Source organism: Macaca thibetana, chromosome 10 (assembly GCF_024542745.1).
Source record: "Macaca thibetana thibetana isolate TM-01 chromosome 10, ASM2454274v1, whole genome shotgun sequence".
Classification (NCBI taxonomy): Eukaryota; Metazoa; Chordata; class Mammalia; order Primates; family Cercopithecidae; genus Macaca; species Macaca thibetana.
In genome coordinates, this window is record NC_065587.1 from 85,506,630 (window position 1) to 85,532,452 (window position 25,823).

At 38.4% G+C, this 25,823-nt stretch overlaps 1 protein-coding gene across 6 annotated transcripts in view; it reads left to right on the forward strand.

Annotated features, from left to right (window-relative positions):
- The window catches only part of DSTN (destrin, actin depolymerizing factor), a 1,228,633-nt gene that overhangs the window by 411,981 nt on the left and 790,829 nt on the right, over positions 1 to 25,823 (forward strand). The window contains exon 1 of one of the 6 annotated variants that reach the window (XM_050745395.1): positions 19,307 to 19,316. The exons of the other annotated variants lie outside the window; for them this stretch is intronic. The gene's annotated coding sequence lies outside the window, so the exon portion shown is untranslated. Of the gene's footprint in view, positions 1 to 19,306; positions 19,317 to 25,823 lie in introns of those variants that run through there. 6 annotated transcript variants of the gene reach the window in all.

The following is a 25,823-nucleotide window of genomic DNA, read 5'->3' on the forward strand; positions in this document are numbered from 1 at the left end:
TCTTTCATTTCTTTTTCTTGCCTAATGGCCCTGGCTAGAGCTTCAAAGACAATGTTGAATAGAAGTAAGGGGAGTAGATTTTATCTTTTTCCTGATCTTAGGAGGAAAGCATTCAATTTTGTCACCATTAAGTATGACATTAGCTGTGGGTTTTTCATTGATGTCCTTTATTAAATTGAAGAAGGCTCCTTCTATTCCTAGCTTGTTGAGTTTGTTATGTATTTTTATAGTAAAAGGGTATTATATAGTTAAAGGGTATTGTACTTTTTCTGTATCTTTTTTAACACACTGGTCAAGTGCTCCTGTTAAAATATAAAGCAGACCACGCTACTCTTGTGTAGTGATATCCAGTCTTTCTTAGATTAAAACCAATGTCCTCACCATTGTTTACGAAGAACTAAAAGTTTGGTCTTCTTACCCCTCTGATATCTTCTCATTTTTCTCTTGTCCATGCTCTCTCCTTTCCATTTACAGTGGTCTTCTCATTGTTTTTCAAACATTCTGGGAAAGTGTCTTTCCCTATGCTGCATTATTTTTGCTTGAAACCTTCATCCCCAGATACCCTGTTGGCTAAGTCCCTCTCCTTCCTGAACTCTTTGCCCAATTTTCACCTTCTCATTGAGGTCTTCCCTGACCCCCCAATGTAAGTTTGATCATCTTCACAACATTCTTAAACCCTCATATTCTATCCAGCTTTATTAATAATTGCTATCTTCTACGTGCTGCACAATTTATTTGTTTATTATGCATATTGTCTACTCTCTATTTCCTCCAGTAGAATTTAAGTTCCACCAGGGCAGGGATTTCTATCTGTTTTGCTCACTGTATGTAACCTTAATACTTAGAAGAAGGTCTGAGACGTTCTTCTCATTTTTTGGGTCATTGTTCTAGGCAATAGTGTGTTGGCAAATGTTTAACGACAAGCTCTTCTAAAGAAAAAAGAAACCCTGATTTGTAGCATTTGTCAATTTTCATGGTGCAAATACTCCCACCCTTGCTGATTTCAAGCTACCAACTAGATGTTACTGAGTGAAGAGTTAGGAAGATGTGAACACAGCTGGCTTTCCCGGCACAACACTGGTCCTGTGCCAAGGACAACATATGGAATTTATCTCATGTGAAAACTCTGATCAACTGGCAGAGTCTGTATAGACACATTGTTGAAAAGGATACTGAAACTTGGCCCAGGCTCTGCAGGAAATGTGTCCCAATAATTGGGAATGCTGCATAGACATAGGAAGGACATTTGTCATTCCATTTTAGAAAATTTATTTAGGAAAGAGATAATGGGGATCCTGAAATGTCTTTATTTTTCCAGTTCACTTTTTGCCTCTTTTAAAATGTTTTCTCTCTTCTTATGAGCCCTCAAGTTTTCAGCTGTACCACAGATGAGAAATTTTCCTAATGGGAGAAGCATTTATTTATACAAAAAATAGTTTTAAAATACTTTCAATTTCCAGGCCAGTGAAATACTCTGAGTATCATGGTTATTGTGGCAGTATTAGTTGTACAGGAACTCTTGTAAAGGTCAAGTGTTTGTGTCAAGCAACTGTCAAATCACCTTCTCCATTTGTTTTTGTGAGTTAGAAACGTCTTCAAAAGTGCACGATTCTTTTTCTTTCTTCTTTTTCTGTTTTGATGAATGGATGCCAGAAGAACTAAGGAAAGCTTTTATTTCGGATCTCAGAGTACATGGAAAACCTTCAAAATAACATAATGAAGTCCTACTATTTTGGTAAATTGGCTTCCCAGGTAGAAGAGAAAGCAGGTGAGACATAAAAGAGATAGGCAGCCCTTTAGGATGGCACTGCCACAGGCATCAGCCAGCAAGTGGTAAAGGTGCTGCCCTGGGTCTCCAGATAGCAAATAGCTGGATGAGCCTCCTGAAAAAATGGAAGAGAAGAGAAAGAGAAAGGAGCTGATGACAGTTTTTGATGTTATAATTTTTATCCCTAAAAGCAGAACAAAGACTAAATTTATAGTTCTTTTTAAAATATGCTTCTTTCTTCTTTTATTTTACTATTAGGAACTGGGTAGAATTTATTCGACTCTATTTGAGATCAGAGAAGGCTATGCATAGAAAATGGTAGTGGGTGCACCCACAGTGGCTCCAACATTTTTTTCAACAAATGTTTATTCAACAAATATTGAATGAGCACATACACTGTGTGCCACGTACTCTTCTAGGCCCTAAAAATATGATGGTAGAAAACAGTTCAAACTGTTAAAGGGCAAACTTATTGAAGGTAAAATTATGACTCTCTAAGAAATATAAAATAAGACTGGGTCCAAGATTTTATTTAACTGATTTATTAATGAGAGAACCAATAAGATACTACAACTGATTCAAAAGAGAATTACAAGAACCTCATGTATATAAGTAGTAAGGAATACTGAAAAGAATTTTCAGATGGATGCAAAATTGATCTGTCTATAGAGAACAGCTAATTGCATTCCACAGAACATAAATCATTTGCATTTCTATGGGCAAAAATCATTTGTTTTGTTATCAGTTTTCTACAACTTACAGAGTTATAAACTACTTCAAAGTCAATAAAAGGCAGAAAATTCCAGAAGCAGGCTCTGAAAGGACACTCGGGAATCTGTATTTCTCCTATTTCAAAGCATGACATGGTTTTCTCAAGTAACACTCGGTAAATATTTGGTCAATGAATAAATAGTAAACCAGAAACAAAGGAAGAGCATATTTCAGGAAGAAAAGTGTGATCAACTGTGTCAAATTCTGCAGAGAGGGCAGGAACAATGAGAATTAAGAATTGATCACCGGTTTGGAAACATGGAGGCTTTAGTGAAATTCTGGGGGCAAAAGCTCAATTAGAGTGGGCTCAAGGGCAAATGGAAACTGAGGAAGCAGAGAGAACTAGCCCATTGTTTGGGAGTAGCTTTACTAGAAAAGGGAACAGAGAAATGAGGATTTAGCTAGTGGAAAACATGAAGTCAAGGGAAAACATTTTAAAAGATGAAAGATAATTCAGCATTTAGTATGCTAGAGATAAATTGATAGAATAGCAACAGTAGGGAGGGAATGACTGTGAGAGGGAAGATCATGAATAGGTGAGAGTGAAGATCATGAATAGGTGAGAGGGAAGCATGTGCAGCTCACGTGGAGAATTACCTGAGGTCAAAGAATGGAAAATTCATCTGTTCACTGGGAATTCTCTACTTCTCTCTGAATTAAAAAACAACAAACAATACCAACAAATCTAAACCTGAAGGTAATTTATGAAGAGCCACCAGACATACCCCACAGAATTTACTAAAAGGTGGCTAAAGCAGCTCTACATGGTGGCTGTCATCTCACCCCTACTTGGGGACTGTGCTATGTGATATGGTAGCTACCAGCCAGATACAGCTATTTAAATACAAATTAATTAAAATTAAATACAACTGAAATTTTCAGTTCCTCAGTCATTCTAACTATATTTGAAGTGCTCAATAGCCACATGATGTTAGTGCTATTGCACTGGACAGTACAAACATAGCATTATTTTCAGCATCCCATGAAGTTCTGTTGGAAAGAACGGAAGATTAATCTCCTGTTAATAGCTTCTCTAACAATGTCAGTTCTTCTTTCATGGCACAGGTTTTCTTTCAATGTCTATTTACATTTGGATTTCATTAGCATTTTGAAACAAAAAGTGGGAAAATGGCAACTTGATGAATATGGATGAGGCATTGTCTACTCAACTTTGGCATGAGAATAATATATAATTATGCTTATTTTCTATGGTCTAGAAGCATTGGTAGAGAATTGCTATAGTAGGCGGTCCCTCATCTATGTGTAAAGTGCTATCATTTTCCCCTACTCTGCTGCATCAATTTTTCCCCCCGACTGTATATTTAGGCATGGTTTAGATATGTTTCCCTGTCCTGGGCTGATTTGAGCAGAAAAAGAAGCTAGAGAGAGGGTAGGTGGTGAGAGAACAAGGAAATAGCAGTAAGACTACACTGGAGAGTCCTTCTCTTCCAACCAGCCCTCAAATATGGATTAGTGCAAACTTCATAGATGTATTGGTATGTGTTGATTCTCTTTCAGCTTGTAATTTCTTTTCATTACATGAGTAAACACGTAAACACATTCTAAAAAATTAAATTTTAAAGCTTTTTCTTATTCCTTATATTTGTTGTCATTTATCTTACACAAAAAACTAATTTGAGCATCATCTCATGATGTCATTCTTTTTTATGGCTGTGTAGTATTCCATGGTATGTATGTACCACATTTTATTTAATGCAGTCCACCATCGATGGGCCTCTAGGTTGATTCCATGTCTTTGCTATTGTGAAAAGTGCTATGATGAATATACGCATGTGTGTGTCTTTATGATATAACAATTTATATTCCTTTGGGTATACACCTGGTAATGGGATTGCTGGGTTGAATGATAACTCCATTTTAAGTTTTTTGAGAAATTGCCAAGCTGATTTCCATAGTGGTCGAACTACTTTATACTCTCACCAGTAGTGTGTAAGTGCCCCCTTTGCTCTGGAGGGACCTCACTGACATATGTTCTTTTTTGACTTTTTAAAAATGCCCATTCTGGCCTGGCACAGTGGCTCATGCCTGTGATCCCAGCACTTTGGGAAGCTGAGACAGGTGAATTGCCTGAGGTCAGGAGTTCGAGACCAGCCTGGTCAACATGGTGAAACCCTGTTTCTACCAAAATACAAAAAGTGGCCGGGCATGGTGGTGCACACATATAGTCCCATTTACTTGGGAGGATGAGGCAGGAGAATTGCTTGAACCTGGGAGGTGGAGGTTGCAGTGAGCTGAGGTCATGCTGCTGCACTCCAGCCTCTGTGACAGAGCAAGACTCCATCTAAAATAAATAAATAAATAAATAAGTAAATACCCATTCTGACTGGTGTGAGACAGTATCTCATTGTAATTTTGATTTGTATTTCTGATGACATTAAGCATTTTTGCATATGCTGTTGGCTGCATTTGTGACTTCTTTTGAGAAGTATCTGTTCATGTCTTTTGCTTATTTTTTAATGAAGTTGTTTGGTTTTTGTTTGTTGATTTAAGTTTCTTACAGATGCTGGATATTACACCTTTCTTGGATGTATAGTTTACAAATATTTTCTCCCATTCTGGAGGTTGTCTCTTTACTCTGTTGATAGTTTCCTTTGCTGTGCAAAAGCTGTTTTGTTTCATTAGGTCCCACTTGTCAATTCTCATTCTTGTTGGAATTGCTTTTGGGGTCTTTTTCATGAAACCTTTGCCAAGGCATATGCCCAGAATGGTATTTCCTAGGTTTTCTTTTCGGGTTTTATAGTTTTGGGTTTTACATTTAAGTCTTTAATCCATCTTGATTTATTTTTGTACGTGGTAAAAGAAAGGGATCCAGTTTCAGTCTTCTGCCTATGGCTAGCCAGTTATCCCAGTGCCATTTATTGAATAGGGATTTCTTTCCCCATTGCTTGTTATTGTTGCTTTGTCGAAGATCAGATGGTTGGAGGTGTGGGGCTTTATTTCTGGGTTCTCTAACCTGTTTCATTGGTCTATGTGACTGTTTTTGTACCAGTACCAAGCTGTTTTGATTAGTATAGTTTGAAGTTCGATAGTGGGATGCCTCTGGCTTTGTTATTTTTGTTTAGTGTTGTCTTGGTTATTTAAGGTCCTTTTTAGTTCCATATTAATTTTAAAATAGTCTTTTTTCTGTGAAAAATGATGCTGGTAGTTTGATAGGAATAGCATTGAATTTGTAAATTGCTTTGGGCAGTGTGGCCATTTTAACAATATTGATTCATACTATCCATGAGCATAGAAGCTTTTTCCATTTGTTTGTATTATTTAATTTTTTTCAGCAGAGTTCATTGAAGAGATCTTTCACCTCCCTGGTTAGCTGTATTCCTGAGTATTTTATTCTTTTCTGGCTATTGTAAATGGGATTGTGTTATTGATTTGACTCTGGGCTTGAATGTTATTGGTGTATAGAAATGTTCTGGCTTTTGTACACTGATTTTGTAACCTGAAACTTTACTGAAGTTGTTTATCAGATCTAGAAGCCACGGGGCAGAGACTGTGGTGTTTTCTAGGTATAGAATCATATTGTCTGTGAAGAGAGATAGTCTGACTTTCTCTCTTTATATTTGGATGCCTTTTCTTTCTCTTGCTTGATTGCTCTGGTTAGGACTACTAGTACTATGTTAATAGGAGTGGTGAGAGTGGGCATCCTTATTCTGTTCTGTTTCACAAGGGAAATGCTTCCAGCTTTTGCCCATTCAGTATGATGTTGGCTGTGGGTTTGTCATAGATAGCTCTTATTATTTTGAGGTACGTTTCTTCAATGCCTCGTTTGTTGAGGGTGTTTTAACATGAACAGATGTTGAAAACCCTTCTGTGTCTATTGAGATGTGGTTTTGTTTTAAGTTCTGTTTATAGGATGAATCACACTTATTGAGTTTATTGAGTTGCAAATGTTGAACCGACCTTGCATGCCAGGAATAAAGCCTACTTGATTGCACTGGATTAGCTTTTTGATGTGCTGCTGGATTCAATTTGCTAGTATTTCACTGCATCTATGTTCTTCAGGGGTATTAGCTTGAAGTTTTCTTTATTTGTGGTCTCTACCAGGTTTTGATATCAGAATGATGCTGGCCTCATAGAATGAATTAGGGAGGAGTCCCTCCTCAATTTTTTATAATTGTTTCAGATAATTGATATCAGCTGTTTTATGTATGTGTGGTTGAAGTTGGCTGTGAATTTGTCTGTTCTAGGGCTCTTTCTGGTTGGTAGGATTTTTATTACTGATTTGGTTTTAGAACCAGTTATTGGTCTTCTCAGGGTTTCAATTTCTTCCTAGCTCAATCTTGGGAGGTTGTATGTTTCTAGGAATTGATTCATTTCTTCTAGGTTTTCTAGTTTGTGCATAGAAGTGTTTGAATTAGTCTCTGAGAGTTTTTATATATTTCTGTGGGGTCGGTGGTAATGTAATCTTCATCATTTTTGATTGTGTTTACTTGAATTTTCTCGTTTTTCTTTATTAGTGGTCTAACAGTCTTATCTATTCTTTTAATGAACCAACTTTTGGTTTCATTGATCTTTTGTGTGAATTTTCACGTCTCAGTTTTGTTCAGTTCAGCTCTGATTTTGGTTATTTCTTTTCTTCTACTAGCTTCAAGGTTCATTTGCTCTTGTTTTTTCCAGTTCCTCCAGGTGTGATGTTAGGTTGTTAATTCAAGATCTTTCTAACTTTTCAGTGTAGGCATTTAGTGCTATAAACTTTCCTCTTAACACCATGTTAACTTTGTCTTAGAGATTCTGGTATATTGTATCTTTGTTTTAATTAGTTTCAAATAATTTCTTGATTTCTGCCTTAATTTCATCCTTTACCAAAAAGTCACTCAGAAACAAGTTGTTTAATTTTCATGAAATTGTATGGTTTTGAGAGGTCTTTTTGGTATACATTTCTATTTTTGTTGTGTTGTGGCCTGAGAGTGTGGCTGGTATGATAATTTCTTTTTTAATTTGTTGAGATTTGCTCTATGGCTGAGCATGTGGTCTATGTTAGAGTATGTGCCATGTGAAGATGAGAAGAATTATGTTCTGTTGTTGGGTGGAGTGTTTTGTAAATGTTTGTTAGGTCCATTTGGTCAAGTGTTGAGTTTAGGTCCCAAACGTCTTTGTTTTGTGCCTGATGATCTAACATTGTCAGTGGGATGTTTAAGTCTCCTACTATTGTTATGCAGTTCTTGCTTTTATATCCAACTTGCCACTTTGTACCTTTTAAGTGGGGGCATTCAGCCCATTTACATTCAAGGTTAGTATTGATATGTGAGGCAGATCTTATCATTTTGTTGTCAACTGGTTGTTACGTAGGCTTGATTGTATAGTTGCCTTTTAGTGTCAGTGGGCTATGTACCTAAGTGTGTTTTTGTAATGGCAGGTAATAGTGTTTCATTTCCATATTTAGCAGCTCCTTAAGGAGTACAGGGGTTGGTATTTTTATTTCAGACAAAACAGACTTTAAGCCAACAATGATCATAAAGGACAAATAAGGGCATTACATAATGATAAAGGATTTGATTCAACAAGAAGACCTAACTATTGTAAGTATATATGCACCCAACACACCCAGATTACTCCTTAAGTTCCCTTACCTCTTGTAAACCAGGTCTGGTGGTAAGAAATTCCCTAAATTTACTTGTCTAGAAAGGATTTTATTTCTTCTTTGCGTATGAAGCTTAGTTTGGCTGGATAGGAAACTCTTGGTTGGAATTTTTTTAAGTATGGTAAATGTAGGCTTCTAATCTCTCCTGGCTTGTAAAGTTTCTGCTGAAAGATCTGCTGTTCATCTGATGGAATTCCTTTTTTACGTGATCTTCCCCTTCACTTTAGCTGCCTTTAATATTTTTCTTTCATGTTGGCTTTGGAGAATCCAATGACTGTATGTCTTGGGGATAGACATTTTGTATAGTATCTTGCAGGGATTCTCCGAATTTTCCAAATTTGCATATCAACCTCCCTAGTAAGATTGGGACATTTTTCATGGATAATATCCTCAAATATGATTTTCAAAATGCTTGCCCTCTTTTCCTCTCTTTCTGGGATGCAGTGCGTTGTATGTTTGGTGTCTTTACATAGTCTCATATTTCTTGGAGCTTTTGTCTATGTTTTACATTCTGTTTTCTTTATTTTTTTTGACTGAGTTTTTTTTTTTTTAATTTTTTTAAGAACTGGTCTTCTAGCTCAGAGACTTTTTTCCTCAGCTTGGTCTATTTTGCTGTTAATACCTCTAATTGTATTATAAAATTCTTGTAATGAATTTTTTAAACTCTAGAGGATGTTTTGTTCTTTCTTAAAATGGCTATTTTGCCTTTCAGCTCTTGTGTTGTTTTATTGGATTCCTTAGATTCCTTGGATTGGTTTCAACTTTCCCCTGAATCTCAATAATCTTTGTTGCCATCCAGATTCTGAATTCTATGTGTGTCATTGCAACCATTTTAGTCTGGCTAAGAACCATTGCTGGGGAGCTAGTGCAGTTATTTGAAGGTCAGAAGTCACTCTGGATTTCAGAGTTGCCAGAGTTCTTGTGCTGGTTCTTTATCAATTGTGTGGGCTGATATTCCTTTAATGTTTGAAGTTGCTATCCGTTGGATGCGGCTTTTTGCTCTTACATTCTTTGATACCCTTTAGGGTTTGACTGTTATATAAGTTGGATTTAGTTGACTGGCTTCATTTCTGCATGACTTCAGGGAGCCACAGCACTCCTGAGCTGTGTGTGCTAACCCTGGGTGGCTGAGACCAGACCCTTGGTTTGTTTCTCTGGCTTCTCAAGGTTAAGCACCTTCTGTGCTGGAGGGGCTAAGGTGTTTCCAGTTTGTTGACAACAACACTCTGATAAGTGGTGACAGCAATATCACGTCAGTGGGTGATAGCGAGGCAGGAGGAATCCCTGCAGCGGGGTCCTGCATGTGTGTGCAGGCAGAGGGTAGCAAATATTTATCTATTTATTATGTTTATTGGTAATTTTCTTCTTCCTTCTAAAAATATAATACCCATAAAGTCAGGAATATTTGACTATTTGATTCTCACCTGATACTTGGTATATACTCAATAAATACTTATTAAATAAATGTATACATAATTTAAAATCAGAACAGCATTAAAAAAACTTTTGGAAAATAATATAAATAACCAGATCAGAAAGTTGAGGTCCAAGTATGGAGGAAGCTGAAATTTGGCATGATTTTTAAGAAATAGTAGAATGTAGTAAGAGACTCCATTAAGCATTGATAGTTGTGTTCTCTACTTACAAGAGTCATGAAATAGGAAAAAATAGAGATGGTATACTACATGGCCTGTGATGAAAGAAAAACAGTTTCGATTATACAGATGCTTACAGTTTTACACTCTTAGAATAAAATATGCAAAAAGAATAAAAATAGGGTAATACCAAAATGTTAATATTACCAATCTTGGTAGTGCAAATCTATAGCTAGGGGGATTGGGAAGGTAGAAGAAAGTAAGATGGAATGAATTAAAATGGGCCTAATATCTTCATCTTCTAACAAGAAGAACTAAGAACTTTTGAAGGTTTATAAAACAAGAAAATGTCTTTTAAAATACAAATATGTTTGCCAAATTTTACTCACATGAGTTTTACTATATCTTACACAGTCTGTATTTTATTTACTTAAATTTTCTTTTGTTTGAAATAACTTATTACTTAAACACATTTTTTATAATCTTCATATCAGTGAAACAAAAACCCAATTTTTTATGTAAATAGGAGTTATTTATAACAACAGTCAGTTGATCTAATTAATTAATTATATTTATTTATTTATATTTGAAATGGAGTTCCACTCTGTCGTCCAGGCTGGAGTGCAGTGGTACCATCTTGGCTCACTGCATCCTCCGCTTCCTGGGTTCAAGCGATTTTCCAGCCTCAACATCCCGAGTAACTGGGATTACAGGTGTCTGCCACTGTGTCCGGCTAGTTTTTGTATTTTAGTAGAGATGGGGGTTCATGAAGTTGGCTACACTGGTCTTGAACTCCTGACTTCAAGCAATCTACCTCCCTCTGCCTCACAAAGTGCTGGGATTACAGGAGTGAGCCACTGCACCCAGCCAATTTATTTTTTATTATTAACAATTTTTTTAATTCTTAATTTTTGTGGGTACATAGTAGGTGTATATATTTATGGGGTACGTGAGATGTTTTGATACAGGCAGAGAAGATTTATTTTATTTTATTCATTTGTTTTTAAATTTATTTTTTATTTCAATAGGTTTTTGGAGAACAGGTGTTGTTTGGTTACATGAATAATTTCTTTAGTGGTGATTTCCGAGATTTTGGTGCATGCATCACCCAAGCAGTGTACACTGTACCCAGTGTGTAGTCTTTTCTCTCTCACCACCCTCCCACCTTTCCTCAGAGTCCCTAAAGTCCATTGTATCATTCTTATGCCTTTGCGTCCTCACAGCATAGGTCCCAATTATGAGGGAGAACATATGATGGTTTTCCATTCCTGAGTTACTTTGCTTAGAATAATAGTCTCAAATTCCATCCAGGTTGCTGTGAATGCCATTATTTCATTCCTTTTTATGCCTGAGTAGTGTTCAATGGTATATAACTACCACATTTTCTTTACCCACTTGTTGACTGATGGGCATTTGGACTGGTTCCATATTTTTGCAATTGCGAATTGTGCTGCTATAAACATGCATGTGCAAATATCTTTTTCATATAATGACTTCTTTTCCTCTGGGTAGATACCTAGTAGTAGGATTCTGGATCAAATGATAGATCTACTTTTAGTTCTTTAAGGAATCTCTACATTGTTTTTCTTTTTCTTTTCCACCCCCCCCCCTTTTTTTATTATTATACTTTAAGTTCTAGGGTACATGTGCACAACGTGCAGGTTTGATACATAGGTACACATGTGCCATGTTGGTTTGCTTCACCCATTAACTCATCATTTACATTAGGTATTTCTCCTAATGCTATCTCTCTCCCAGCCCCCTACCCACGACAGGCCCCATGTGCGATGTTTCCCACACTGTGTCCAAGTGTTCTCATTGTTCAATTCCCACCTATGGGTGAGAACATGTGGTGTTTGGTTTTCTGTCTTTGTGATAGTTTGCTGAGAATGATGGTTTCCAGCTTCATCCATGTCCCTGCAAAGGATATGAACCCATCCTTTTTTGTGGCTACATAGTATTCCATGGGGTATATGTGCCACATTTTCTTAATCCAGTCTATCATTAATGGATATATGGGTTGGTTCCAAGTCTTTGCTATTGTGAATAGTGCTGTAGTAAACATATGTGTGCATGTGTCTTTATAATAGTATGATTTATAATCCTTTGGGTACATATACTCAGTAATGGGATTGCTGGGTCAAATGGTATTTCTATTTCTAGATCCTTGAGGAATTGCCACACTGTCTTCCACAGTGTGGAACTAGTTTACACCCCCCACCAACAGTGTAAAAGTGTTCCTATTTCTCCACATCCTCTCCAGGATCTGTTGTTTCCTGACTTTTTAATTATCGCCATTCTAACTGGCATGAGATGGTATCTCACTGTAGTTTCGATTTGCATTTCTCTGATGACCAGTGATGATGAGCATTTTTTCATGTGTCTGTTGGCTACATAGATGTCTTCTTTGGAGAAGTGTCTGTTCATATCCTTTGCCCACTTTTTGATGGGGTTGTTTGTTTTTTTCTTGTAAATTTGTTCGAATTCTTTGTAGATTCTGGGTATCACCCCTTTGTCCGATGGGTAGATTGCAAAAATTTTCTCCCATTCTGTAGGCTGCCTGTTCACTCTGATGGTAGTTTATTTTCCCATGCAGAAGCTCTTTAGTTCAATTAGATCCCATTTGTCTATTTTGGCTTTTGTTGCCATTGCTTTTGGTGTTTTAGTTATGAAGTCCTTGCCCATACCTATGTCCTGAATGGTATTGCCTAGGTTTTCCTTTAGGATTTTTATGGTTATAGGTCTAACATTTAAGTCTTTAATCTATCTTGAAATAATTTTTGTATAATTTTTATATAAGGTGTAAAGAAGGGATGCAGTTTCAGCTTTCTACATATGGCTAGTCAGTTTTCCAAGCACCATTTATTAAATAGGGAATCTTTCCCCATTTCATGTTTTTGTCAGGTTTGTTAAAGATCAGATAGTTGTAGATGTGTAGTGTTATTTCTGAGGCCTCTGCTCTGTTCCATATATGTATATACATATGGTCTCTATATCTGTTTTGGTACCATTAGTATGCTGTTTTGGTTACTGTAACCTTGTAGTATAGTTTGAAGTCAGGTAGTGTGATGCCTCCAGCTTTGTTCTTTTTGCTTAGGATTGACTTGGCAATGCAGGCTCTTTTTTGGTTCCATATGAACTTTAAAGTAGTTCTTTCCAATTCTGTGAAGAAAGTCATTGGTAGCTTGATGGGGATGGCATTGAATCTTTAAATTACCTTGGGCACTATGGCCATTTTCACGATATTGATTCTTCCTATCCATGAGCATGGAATGTTCTTCCATTTGTTTGTGTCCTCTTTTATTTCACTGAGCAGTGGTTTGCAGTTCTCTTTGAAGAGGTCCATCACATCCCTTGTAAGTTGGGTTCCTAGGTATTTTATTCTCCTTGTAGCAATTCTGAATGGAGTTCACTCATGATTTGGCTCTCTGTTTGTCTGTTATTGGTGTATAGGAATGCTTGTGATTTCTGCACATTGGTTTTGTATACTGAGACTTTGCTGAAGTTGCTTATCAGCTTAAGGAGATTTTGGGCTGAGATGATGGGGTTTTCTAAACATACAATCATGTCATCTGCAAACAGGGACAATTTGACTCCCTGTTTTCCTAATTGAATACCCTTGATTTCTTTCTCTTGCCTGATTGCCCTGGCCAGAACTTCCAACACTATGTTGAATAGGCATGGTGAGAGAGGGCATCCTTGTCTTGTGCCAGTTTCCACAGGGAATGCTTCCAGCTTTTGCCCATTCAGTATATTTTCTGTGGGTTTGTCATAAATAGCTCTTATTATTTTGAGATACATTCCATCAATACCTAGTTTATTGAGGATTTTTAGCATGAAGGGATGCTGAATTTTTTCAAAGGCCTTTTCTGCATCTATTGAGATATTAGTGTGGTTTTTGTCATTGGCTCTGTTTATGTGATGGATTGTGTTTATTGATTGGTGTATGTTGAACCAGCCTTGCATCCCAGGGATGAAGCAGACTTGATCATGGTGGATAAGCTTTTCAATGTGCTGCTGGAATCAGTTTGCCAGTATTTTATTGAGGATTTTCACATTCATGTTCATCAGGGATATTGGTCTAAAATTCTTTTTGTTGTTGTTGTTGTTGTGTTTCTGCCAGGCTTTGGTATCAGGATGACACTGGCCTCATAAAATGAGTTAGGGAGGATTCCCTCTTTTTCTATTGGTTGGAATAGTTTCAGAAGGAATGGTACCAGCTCCTCTTTGTACCTCTGGTAGAATTCGGCTGTGAATCCGTCTGGTCCTGGACTTTTTTTGGTTGGTAGGCTATCAATTATTGCCTCAATTTCAGAGCCTGTTATTGGTCTATTCAGAGATTCAAATTTTTCCTGGTTTAGTCTTGGGAGGGTGTATGCATCCAGGAATTTATCCATTTCTTCTAGATTTCCTAGTTTATTTGCACAGAAGTGTTTATAGTATTCTCTGATGGTAGTTTGTATTTCTGTGGGATCAATGGTGATATCCTCTTTATCAGTTTTTATTGCATCTATTTAATTCTTCTCTCTTTTCTTCTTTATTAGTCTTGCTAGCGGTCTATCGATTTTGTTGATCTTTTAAAAAAACCAACTCCTGGAATCATTGATTTTCTGAAGGTTTTTTTTTGTGTCTCTATCTCTTTCAATTCTGCTCTGATCTTAGTTATTTCTTGCCTTCTGCTAGTTTTTGAATTTGTTTGCTCTTGCTTCTCTAGTTCTTTTAATTATGATGTTAGGTTGTCAAGTTTAGATCTTTCCTGCTTTCTCTTGTGGGCATTTAGTGCTATATATTTCTCTCTAAGTGCTGCTTTAAATGTGTCCCAGAGATTCTGGTACGTTGTGTCTTTGTTCTCATTGGTTTCAAAGAACATCTTTATTTCTGCCTTAATTCTGTCACTTACGCAGTAGTCATTCAAGAGCAGGTTGTTCAGTTTCCATGTAGTTGTGTGGTTTTGAGTGAGTTTCTTAATCCTGAGTTCTAATTTGATTGCACTGTGGTCTGAGAGACTGTTTGTTATGATTTCCATTCTTTTGCATTTGCTGAGGAGTGTTTTACTTCCAATTATGTGGACAATTTTAGAATAAGTGTGATGTGGTGCTGACAAGAATGTATATTCTGTTGATTTTGGGGTGGAGAGTTCTGTAGATGCCTGTTAGGTCTGATTGGTCCACAGCTGAGTTCAAGTCTTGAATATTCTTGTTAATTTTCTGTCTTATCGATATAATATTGACAGTGGAATGTTAAAGTCTCCAACTATTATTGTGTGGGAGTCTAAGTCTCTTTGTAGGTCTTTCAGAACTTGCTTTATGAATCCAGGTGCTCCTCTATTGGGTGGATATATATTTAGGATAGTTAACTCTTCTTGTTGCATTGATCTCTTACCCCTACGTAATGGCCTTCTTTGACTCTTTTTATCTTTGTTGGTTTAAAATCTGTTTTATCAGAGACTAGGATTGCAACCCCTGATTTTTTTTTGCTTTCCGTTTGTTGGTAAATCTTCCTCTATCCCTTTATTCTGAGCCTACACATGTCATTGCATGTGAGATGGATACATCTGAATACAGCACACTGATGGGTCTTAACTCTTTATCCAATTTGCCAGTCTTTGCCTTTTAGTTGGGACATTTAGCCTGTTTACATTTAAGGTTAATATTGTTATGTGTGAATTCCATCCTGTCATTATGATGCTAGCTGGTTATTTTGCCCATTAGTTGATGCAATTTCTTCATGGTGTCGATGGTCTTTACAATTTGGTATGGTTTTGCAGTGGCTGGTGCCAGTTACTCCTTTCCATATTTAGTGCTTCCTTCAGGAGCTCTTGTAAGGCAGATCTGGCGCTCACAAAATCTCTCAGCATTTGCTTGTCTGTAAAGGATTTTATTTCTCCTTCACTTATGAAGCCTAGTTTGACTAGATATGAAATTCTGGGTTGAAAATTCTTTTATTTAAGAATGTTGAATATTGGGCTTCAGTCTCTTCTGGCTTTTTAGGGTTTCTGCAGAGGTCCACTGTTAGTTTGATGGGCTTCCCTTTGTGGATAACATGATCTTTCTCTCTGGCTGTCCTTAACACTTTTTTCCTTCATTTCAACCTTGGTGAATCTGATGATTATGTATCTTGGGGTTGTTCTTCTTGAGGAATATCTTTGTGGTGTTCTCTGTATTTCCTGAATTTGAATGTTGGCCTGTCTTGCTAGGTTGGGGAAGTTCTCCTGGATAATATCCTGAAGAGTGTTTTCCAACTTGGTTTCATTCTCCCTGTCACTTTCAGGTACACCAATCAAACATAGGTTTGGTCTTTTCACATAATCTCAAATTTCTCGGAGGCTCTGTTCATTCCTCTTCATTCTTTTTCTCTAATCTTGTCTTCACACTTCATTTCATAAAGTTGATCTTCAGCCTCTGACATCTTTTCTTCTGCTTGATTGATTTGGCTATTGATAATTGTGTATGCTTCACAAAGTTCTAGTGCTATGTTTTTCAGTTCCATCAGGTCATTTATGTTCTTCTCTAAACTGGTTATTCGAGTTAACAATTCCTCTAACCTTTTTGTCAAGGTTCTGAGATTCCTTGCATGCATTAGAACATGCTCCTTTAGCTCAAAGGAGTTTGTTATTACCCACCTTCTGAAGCCTACTCCTGTCAATTCATCAAACTTATTCTCCATCCAGTTTTGTTCCCTTGCTGGCAAGGAGTTGTGATCCTTTGGAGAAGAGGCGTTCTGGTTTTTGAAATTTTCAGCCTTTTTGCACTGGTTTTTCCTCATCTTCTTGGATTTATCTACCTTTTGTCTTTGATGTTGGTGACCTCTGGTTGGGGTTTTTGTGTGGCTGTCCTTTTTGTTGATGTTGATGCTATTTCTTTCTATTTGTTAGTTTTCCTTCTAACAGGCTTCTCTGTCGCAGGTCTGCTGGTTTGTTGGAGGTCTACTTCAGACACTGTTTGCCTGGGTGTTACCAGTGGAGGCTGCAGAACAGAAAATATTGCTGCCTGATCCTTCCTCTAGAAGCTTCATGCCAAAGAGACATCTGCCAGATGCCAAATGGAGGTCTCCTGTATGAGGTGTCTGTCGACCCCTGCTGGGAGGTATCTCCCAGTCAGGAGGCACAGGGGTCAGGGACACAGTTGAGGAGGCAGTCTGTCCATTAGCAGAGCTCTGGCACTGTGCTGGGAGATCTGTTGCTCTCTTCAGAGCTGGCAGGTAGGAGTGTTTAAGTCTGCTGAAGCTGTGCCCACAGCCGCCCCTTTCCCCAGGTTCCCTTTCCCAGGGAGATGGGAGTTTTATCTATAAGCTTCTGACTGGGGCTGTTGCCTTTCTTTCAGAGATGCCCTGCCCAGAGAGGAGGAATCTAGAGAGGCAGTCTGGCTACAATGGCTTTGCTGAGCTGTGGTGGGCTCCACTGAGTTTGAACTTCTCGGTGGCTTTGTTTACTCTGTGAGGGGAAAATCACCCACTCAAACCTCCATAATGGCAGATGTCCCTCCCCCAACCAGGCTCGAGCATCCCAGGTTGACTTCAGACTGCTGTGCTGGCAGCGAGAATTTCAAACCAGTGGATCTTAGCTTGCTGAGCTCCGTGGGGGTAGGATCCATTGAGCTAGACTACTTGGCTCCCTGGCTTCAGCCCCCTTTCCAGGGGAGTGAACGGTTCCATCTCACTGGCATTCCAGGCGCCACTGGGATACGAAAAAAAAAAAAAAAAAAAAAAGAAAAACTGCAGCTAGCTCAGTGTCTGCCCAAATGGCCACCCAGTTTTGTGCTTGAAACCCAGGGCCTTGGTGGCACCTGAGGGAATCTCCTGGTCTGAGGACTGAGAAGACTGTGGGAAAAGCACAGTATCTGGGCCGGAAGGCACTGTTCCTCACGGCACAGTCCCTCATGGCTTCCCTTGGCTAGGGAAGGGAATTTTCCAACCCCTTGTACTTCCTGGGTGAGGAGATGCCCCACCCTGCTTCAGCTTGCCCTCTGTTGGCTGCACCGACTGTCTAATCAGTTCCAATGAGATTAACTGGCTACTTTATTGGAGACGCAAAAACCACCTGCCATCTGCGTTGATGTTGCTGGGAGCTGCAGACCAGAGCTATTCCTATTTGGCCATCTTGCAAGCCACCACTATTCTGTATCTGTTAAGTGGAACATTTAGGCCATTTACATTCAATGTTAGTATTGAGGTATGAGGTACCATTCCATTCATCATGCTATTTGTTGCCTGTATACCTTGGTTTTTTGTTTTTTGCTTTTTTACATTGCAGTTTTGTTTTATAGGTCCCTTGAGATTTCTGTTTTAAAGAGGCTCTCTTTTGATATGTTCCCCGGATTTGTTTCAAGATTTCAAGCTCCTTTGAGCTGTTTTTTAGTGCTAGCTTGGTAGTGGCAAATTCTCTCTGCATTTTTTTGTCTGAAAAAGACTGTATCTTTCCTTCATTTATGAAGCTTAGTTTCACTAGATACAAAATTCTTGGCTGATAATATTTTTGCTTGAGGAGGCTGAAGAGAGGGCCCCAATCCCTTCTAGCTTGTAGGGTTTTTGCTGGGAAATCTGCTGTTAATCTGATAGATTTTCCTTTATAAGTTACCTCATGCTTTTGCCTCACAACTCTTAAGATTCTCTCCTTTGTCTTAACTTTAGATAACCTGATGACAATGTGCCTCAGCAATGATCTCTTTGTAATGAATTTCTCAGGTGTTCTTTGAGCTGCTTGTATTTGGATGTCTAGGTCTCTAGCAGGCCAGGGAAATTTACCTTGATTATTTCCCCAAATATATTTTCCAAACTTTTAGATTCCTTTTTTTCCTCAGGAATGCCAGTTTTTCTTAAGTTTGGTTGTTTAACATAATCCCAGACTTCTTGGAGGCTTTGTTTATATTTCCTTATTCTTATTTCTTTGTCTTTGTTGGATTGGTTTAACTCAAAGACCTTGTCTTTGAGCTCTGAAGTTTTTTCTTCTGCTTGTTCAATTCTATTGCTGAGACTTTCCAGAGTGTTTTGTATCTCTATAAGTGTGTCCATTGTTTCATGATGTTTTGATTGTTTTTTATTTATGCTGTTTATTTCATTGAACATTTCTCCCTTCACTTCTTATATCATTTTTTTAAATATCCTTTGATTGGACTTCCCCTTTCTCTGTGTCCTCCCTGATTAGCTTAATAACTAACCTCCTGAATTCTTTTTCAGGTAAATCAGGAATTTCTTCTTGGTTTGGATCTATTGCTGGTGAGCTAGTGTGATTTTTGGGGGTTGGTAAAGAACCTTGCTTTGTCATATTAGCAGAGTTGGTTTTCTGGTTCTTTCTCATTTGAGTAGGTTCTGTCAGAGGTTGGTCTAGGGCTCAAGGCTGTTCAGATTCTTTTGTCCCACGGGGTGTTCCCTTGATGCAGTACTCTCCCCCTTTTCCTAGAAATGTGGCTTCCTGAGAGCAGAGCTGTAGTGATTGTTATCTCTTTTGTGGATCTAGCCACCCAGCATGTCTACCAGGCTCTGGGCTGGTGCTGGGGGTTGTCAGCACAAAGTCCTGTGACGTGTATCATCTATGGGTCTCTCAGCCATGGAGACCAGCACCTGCTCCAGTGGAGGTGGCAGGGGGGTAAAATGAACTCTGTGAGGATCCTTGGCTTTGGTTGCTTAATTGATCTCCTCCTAGGAGGTGGCACTTTCAAGAGAGAATTCCAGCTGTGGTAGTATGGGGAAGAACAGGTGGTGGGTGGGACCTTAGAACTCCCAAGAGTGTATGCCCTTTGTCTTTAGTTACCAGGGCGGATAGGGAAGAACCATTAGGTCCAGGCAGAGCTAGGCATGTCTGAGCTCAGACTGTCCTTGGGTGGGTCCTGCTGAGGATCCTGTGGGGGATGGGGGTGAGATTCCCAGGTCACTGGAGTTGTGTTCCTAGGAGGATTAATGGCTGCCTCTATTGTGTCATGAAGGTTGTCAGAGAATTGGGTGAAAGCTGGCAGTCTCAGGCCTCACTCAGCTCCCATGCAACACAAAGGGCCACTCTCACTCCCACCCTGCCCTCACCAAGAGCACCAAGTCTGTTTCCAGGCAGTGAGCAAACAGGGCTGAGAACTTACCCCAGGCTACCCGTGTCTCAGCTGCAAAAGCAATTAAGGCTTTCATTCTTCCCCTGCCTGTGGAGTCTGCCCATCAGATTCATGCCTTCCTCAAGTTCTGGCCAGGAGACTTCCTGATGGATCAAGTTGTTACGAAGTTCAGCTGGAGGTTTTCTTCTCCATATGACCTTTGCCCAGTGCCTCTGGCAACCCTCCCCAAGAACCCCTGTGAGGCAGGGCAGAAATGGTTTGCTTAGGGGATCCAGTGAGCCCACAGGGCTTTTCCTGCTTCTTCCTCTACCCCTGTATTTACTTGGCTCTTTAAATGGACTCAGCTCTAGGTAAGGTCATAATCAGGACCTTCAGGTTCCCCAGTTGGGGTGTGTGGTCCAAGGTGTGTGGTCCAGGCTGGATGACCTCCTTTCCCACTTCCATTTTTGGGCACTCACAGTATTTGAGGTGTCTCCTGGGTCCTGCAGGAGCAATCAACTTCTTTCAGAGGGCCTGTGGGTTCTCTCAGCTTTCCTAATGTATTCCTGCAGTCGCTCTGGAGCAAAAGTTCACAATACGAATCTCGACACACTGCTCCTGTCCAAGTGGGAGCCGCAATCTAGTCGTGCCTCCTGTCCACCATGATCCTGAGTGCTGCTTTTGTTTTCTTTTTTTTTTTGAGGAGGTCTCACTGTGTTGCTCAGACTGGAGTGCAGTGGCACAACCTCAGCTCACTGCCTTATTCTTTTAAAAGCATTTAAGATTTTCCAAGAAAGTGAAGGAAAAATCTTCAGGGCACAAAACAAAGAGGAAAATGGAAAACTAGGGTGCTAAGTTTGAAGCGAAGCTTCACTGGTATGAGGGTAAGAAAGCAATTTGGATTTTAATGACTATGAGTAAATCAGAAATGACCATTGGTTTTAGTCTCTTCCTGGGAGACTTGGAAGTTGGAATCTCATATAGCCAAGACTTTTGAAGAGCTATACCTTTGGATATAAGAAAATTATAGTCTGCCCATTAACAAGGCAATCATTACAATTTAAAAAAATATAGCAGATGAGTTAAATGACATTTAAAACTGTCAAAAAGAGAATTAGTAAACTGGAAAAAATTTTGAGAAACTAATCCAGAATGCAGCACAGTGCTGTTAAGGCTCTTGCTATTGGAGGCTGCTGCCTAATTAGGAGCCCTGGATCCTCTGGTCCCATCTTGTTGCAGCCCCCTTTGCTGTTACATCATTAACATATTGTGTTGTGTCACTGCTGTTGCCAGAGGCACAGACTGAAACTAATCAGGCAGGGAATTTATCACCTCCTCCTGCCTTTCAATAACCTACTGGTATTTTTCACTAACAAAACTGTCTAGAATCCAGCAGGCAAGGGAGTCCATTATGATTGGAAGGATCTACAATACTTAGCAAATCACAGGGAAAGGGGAATACTCATTAAGTGGAAATGGATCAGTATGAAGGTCTTTATCTTCAATATTGTCACACTGCATGGGCTGATGAGGAGAAAGAGGAGGGGTTGATCTTGCTGTTTCAGGGGTGGCAGAGGCAGAAGGAAATCTGCAAACAAGTGGACCCACACAGTTCAAACCTGCATTATTCAAGGGTCAACTGTACTGGGTTTTAGTTTGTACTCTTCAAATCTATTTAGGTGGACAGAAAGAAAGATAAGTGAAAAGACTAATCAGATACATGGTTTTCAAGAAGTAATGCAGGCAGATGAGAGACAGGAGATGAAAACCTATCAGGAATAGCCAACTAATTCACACTCTCTCTACTTCTCTCTCTCTCACTGTCATCCTGAGTGCTCAACCTGTTTGCTTTATTATTATTTCTCTTCAGATATTTCTTTTCCCTCTGACTGTCAGTGTTCATGGCTAATGGTGAAAACAGCACAGCTTTGGAATTTACATGCCCTATGATCAAATCGGCACTAGGGATTTGTGGTATCTCTGAATTCTAGTTGTAAATTTTTATGAGAGAGACTATCTTATTGATACAGTTTGGCTCCACTGGTAAACCAGAACCTAAACATCTATGGCTATCCAGTGTGATGGTGGTGGTTACGAATTTGCCTGCTACAAACAGAGGATACATTTGGGTACCAAACACATACTCCAAAAGCCATCTGCTGTGTTTGTGTATATTACTTAGGTGTATGAATATACAATGTAGACGGCCCAGATTGATCTGGACAACTCCCAGTGTGTTTTCTTGCAATTTGCTGAGCTTATGGGTGATCTAGGGGGTGCAGATTGATTTAAAATTTCTCTGGTGGTTTGTGGTGTCAGCATACAAAGGTATGCTTGAATACTTAAGCAGTGTCACTATGAGGCAGAGAAAGGCATAATCTACATGATGTTATGGAACTAATTTTAACTTTCTTTGTTCTACTAAAGACAAAATAGATCATTTTGTTTTTAGTAGATAAAAAAGAGATAAATGCAGTTTTAAAATTTTAACTGCTTTATTGAGATATAGTTGATGTACAGTAAAACACACATATTTAACATGTATAATTTGCTAAATATTGACACATGTATACATTCATAAAACCATCATTATAATCAAGATCATGAATATATTATCATCTCCAAAATTTGTGTTCATTAATCTTTAATAACAATAAAACTCACCCTAATTGTGACAACATTTTTTATATATTTTATTTATTTTTCTTTCCCTCTTTAGCAAATGCTATTGAACGTTGAGATGAGTAAATGCTTATTTAGTGATAATGTCACTTAATCAAGGAGTATAAATTTAGCCAGAATAAATATTTGAAGTTCGGGGAACATATGCAGGATGTGCAGGTTTGTTACACAGGTAGATGTGTGTCATGGGGGTTTGCTGTACTGATTGTTTCTTCACCCAGGTATTAAGCCTAGTATCCATTAGTTATTTTTCATGATCCTCTCCCTTCCCTCACCCTCCATTTTCCTATAGGCCCTAGTATGTGTTGTTCCCTTCTATGTGTCCATGTGTTCTCATCACTCAGCTCCCACTTATAATTAAGAACATGCCTTATCTGGTTTTCTGTTCCTGCCTTCGTTTGCCAAGGATAATGACCTCCAGTTCCATCCACGTCCCTACCAAGGGTAGGATCTCATTCTTTCTTATGGCTACATAGTATTCCATGGTGTATATGTACAACATTTGTCTTTATCCAGTCTATCATTGATGAGCATTTGGGTTGATTCCATGTCTTTGCTATTGTGAACAGTGCAGCAATGCACATATGTGTGCATGTGTCTTTATAATACAACAATTTATAGCCCTTTGGGTATATAAGTAATGGGATTTTTGGGTTGAATGGTATTTCTATCTTTAGGTTTTTGAGGAATCACCACACTGTCTTCCACAATGGTTGAATGAATTTACACTCCCTCTAACAGTGTGTAAGCATTCCTTTTTCTTCACAACCTCACCAGCATGTTGTTTTTTGACTTTTTATTAATAGTCATTCTGACTAGTGTGAGATGGTATCTCACTACGGTTTTGATTTGCATTTCTTTAATGACCAGTGATGGTGACCTTTCTTTATATGCTTGTTGGCTGCATGTATGTCTTCCTTTGAAAAGTTTCTGTTCATGTCCTTTGCCCACTTTTTAATGGGTTTGTTTGTTTTTTTTTTCTTAAAAACTTAAGTTCTTTATAGATGCTGGATATTAGACTTTTGTCACATGCATAGTTTGAAAAAATTTTCTTTCATTCTGTAGGGTGTCTGTTTACTCCATCAATAGTTTCTTTGGATGTGCAGAAGCACTTTAGTTTAATTAGATACCATTTGTCAATTTTCGCTTTGCTTTTGTTGTCTTTGTCATGAAATCTTTGCCCATGCCTATGTCCTGAATGGTCTTGCCCAAACCCCATTGTCTCAGCCCAACAGCTTCTTAAGCTGATAAGCAACTTCAGCAAAGTCTCAAGATACAAAATCAATGTGCAAAAATCTCTAGCATTCTTATACACGAACAGTCAAGCCAAGAGCCAAATTACAAATGAACTCGCATTTACAATTGCCACAAAAAGAATAAAACACCAAGGAATATAGCTAACAGGTGAAGTGAAAGATCTCTACAAGAACTACAAACCACTGCTCAAAGAAATCAGAGAGGATACAAACAAACGGAAAAACATTCTATGCTCATGGATAAGAAGAATCAATATTGTTAAAGAATCAGTATCATGAAAATGGCCATAATGCTCAAAGCAATTTATAGATTCTGTGCTATTTCCATGAAACTTACCATTGACATTCTTCACAGAACTGGAAAAAATTGTTTTAAAATTCATATGGAACCAAATAAGAGCCTGAATAGCCAAGACAATCCTAAGCAAAAAGAACAAAACTGGAGGCATCATGCTACCCAACTTCAAACTATACTACAGGGCCACAATAACCAAAACAGCATGGTACTGGTACAAAAACAGACATGTAGAACAATGGAAGAGAATAGAGAACCCAGAGATAACACCACACACCAAAATGATCTGATAACATGAGTAGCAATTCTAAGTAAGGGGACAGAAGGAATAAATAAAGAGCCTGAGAAGTCTGTTTGACCTGATACAAAATAATAAACCAAGAGAATGAAAAATCAATATGGATTTTTACTGCACAAGCTCGTCTGGAATAAAAAAGAGGTAGTTAGTGAAAAGAGCCAGCACGTTTTTAAAGAGACAAAACAATGAGAATAATGTGCTCCTCCTTCTAATATAAAAATAAACCAGATAGCTATAAAGATTAGAATAGCATTTCCCTGGTTGGAACCCCGACAAACAGCTCAATAAAAAATAATGAGTCCCCAAAGACACCCTAATTTTTAAAAAATGCTCAAAATAGGATAAAGGAAACATCACAAATCAAGAATGAAGTAGCATAGGGTGAGAAAGCAGATTGTTGTTTCACATTATATGCTCAAATAAAATCTAACTAAAAAGAATTAATGGAAACAAAACAAAAACAACAATTTTATGATAAACTAGAACAGTAGATGAATTTTAGCTGGATTTCAGTGGGAAATGGCTTCTTCAGCTTTAAAGTGATGGAAGAAGTTACCATCACTCAGCCTTGCTGTGTTGCTCCACTCAGGGCAGAACTAATTAATCACGAGGTGTCAGGGACTTTATTTCACCTTAATAAATTGTCTCCTGGCAAGTCTGAATGGACAGATTAGGATCTGATGTCTTAAAACAGTGTTTCTCATACTGTGATCAGTAAACCAGCTGCATCGGAATGTCCTGAGGTAAATTGTTACATAAATAAATAAAAAGACAGAAATGTTTTAAAAAGATACATTTTTAAGGAATTCTAGATTCTATCTTAGGTGTGTTGAATCTCTATCTCTTGGACATACAAAATCAAAATAAACTCAGGACGCCAAGCATTTTAACCCACATTTTTAACACAATAGCAAGTTGTGAGAATTATTGGCTTAAAAGAAGCACTGTTAAGTGGACTAGAAGGAGAGGCTTTAATAGAGATACTAGAACATAGTGGTGTTATCTGTATTGTGCCCTCCTAGGGATGCCCACAGAAAGGTCCCGGTATCTCATCAGGACAAGTCAGATTCTCTCTGAGTATGACAAACCTGCCCAGTCCCTGTCTCCCCTGCCATTTTTTCTGGGTTTACAACCTGCAATTGGCATGGTTTGCTCAAAACCGATGGTTAGAGCGTAAAATAGAAGTCTCTGTATATATTATCTAGAAACAGCCTTCCATCATTTGGATAAAAAGTGGTAATCAGCCATTCGTTACCGCAGACTTTTGTGAGCAAATTGCGGTTGAGTACATCTAGAACAATGAATTGACCTGCTCAATCTTCATTTAACCTTCCTTCTAAGTTTGAGAGATTTGAAAGTCAAACACTGTATTTTTCAGATTTCTTTGCCGTTGGAGTTCTGGAAGCAACTTAAGCTTTGCGATTAGATTGACTCACATGATGTTTGGATCATAGGAATGAGGTGAAAGCATCTTTCTGCATACATGTTGGCTGAATCTGTTGGGAAACAAGGAGATTCTGAAGCATCTTGCCAAAAGACTACT